Source organism: Sceloporus undulatus, chromosome 2, assembly GCF_019175285.1.
Source record: "Sceloporus undulatus isolate JIND9_A2432 ecotype Alabama chromosome 2, SceUnd_v1.1, whole genome shotgun sequence".
Classification (NCBI taxonomy): domain Eukaryota; kingdom Metazoa; phylum Chordata; class Lepidosauria; order Squamata; family Phrynosomatidae; genus Sceloporus; species Sceloporus undulatus.
The window spans coordinates 259,958,817-259,960,407 of record NC_056523.1 but is presented as its reverse complement, the minus strand read 5'-3'; positions in this window follow the sequence as shown (position 1 = coordinate 259,960,407).

The following is a 1,591-nucleotide window of genomic DNA, read 5'->3' as shown; positions in this document are numbered from 1 at the left end:
GAGGTATTCAGCCTGATCTGCTATAGTGCCTCACCAAACTACAAATCCCAAAATTCTGTAGGATAGGGTCATGACAGTTAAAGTGGTGTCAAACTGCTTTATTTCTGCAGTGTGGGTACTCCCCTGGAGGTCTGAGAGTATGGATTGTAGGTTCATGATCTATGCCTAAAATTTCAGAGCATTTCTTGAACCCTCTGTGATTTAAATCTCCTTCTTTGGGTCCCAGTGGAGTTGTCTCGTCTTATACCAGACCTGACTCATAGTTTATTTTGCACTTCAGCTCCTAATTTATTCTGTTAAATTCTCAGCCAGGATGTTGAACTAGATCTGTTTACAAACATGTCTATTTGATCTTTTGCTGGTGCTGGATACAGTACTGCTTGTCCAACTCTCTGAGGCATTATTTGCTTAAGGCAGGCTACTTTTACAATCTTTGAAGCCAAGCATAACAAGTTTGTTCTCAATGGGGGGGAAGCCATTTGTTTAGAAAAGTGGCAAACCTGATTTACTCTTATATAAACAGTTCTTTTCTTAAAAAATCACACTTTTGTCTTATGAATACATAATGCAGAGAAATGTCTTGTGACTACATAATGCAGACACCCTGAACCTGCTTTGAGCAGTTGGTATCCATTACCCCTTCCTTGAGCAGGGAAGAAAAAGAATGGCTTCAGGAGCTCATGTCAGACATTCCCAGGATACTAGAGTCATTCGTCTAGGATTTAAAGCCAATGATCAAAAAATAAATAGTGCATTTTAATTCTGAGAAATGTTGCATCTTTACTTGTACTCAAGAGTAACTTTCATTAAACACAGTGGAAATGAATAGTCTTCAAATGCTTACATGGATATTTGTTTTATTATTTTGGCCTAATAAATATTGGGGGGGGGGACTTCTATGGGGTGAAGCAGATAGCCGTCAAGGAGTCAAAATGGGCTGCTGCCAGGAGTCAGATTAAATTGGCTCCTTTTTGTGGCAGCTTTGGGTCATCTTTGGCGGCCTTGGAGCAGCTTCTAGCTGCTTTGGGGACCTGCATCATGTAATGCCATGCCCCCAAAGTAGCCAGAAGCCACTTCTTCAGGCCCATATGTTTCAGGCCTTTGTTGTCAGCACACACGCACATACACAAGCAAGCTGCATTCCTAGTCAAAATTCAAGTTTCTTCACCCAACTGAAAATACAATAAAGGTAACACATTTCTACAAAAATGCTGCTGCTGCTGTTAACTTTCCTTGAGTTGTCTCCAACATCTGTAAGATCCTCTATTATTATTATTATTATTATTATTATTATTATTATTATTATTATTATTATTAACCTTTATTTATGAAGCGCTGTAAATTTACACAGCGCTGTACAAGCAATCTTTAGACGGTTCCCTGCCCTCAGGCTTACAATCTAAAAAGACATGACACAGAAGGAGAAGGGAGTGGTGGCGGGAAAGGGTAAGAGGTCCAGCAGTTCCTCTCTACCTCCGAGGCCTGGACCAAGGCAGATGGACTCTATCCTCCACTGCACCGGTTTTGAAAAGAGGCTGCTGATCGCGGCTTCTAGATGGAAGTTAGCCAGGCTGCACTTGGCCAGCATCAT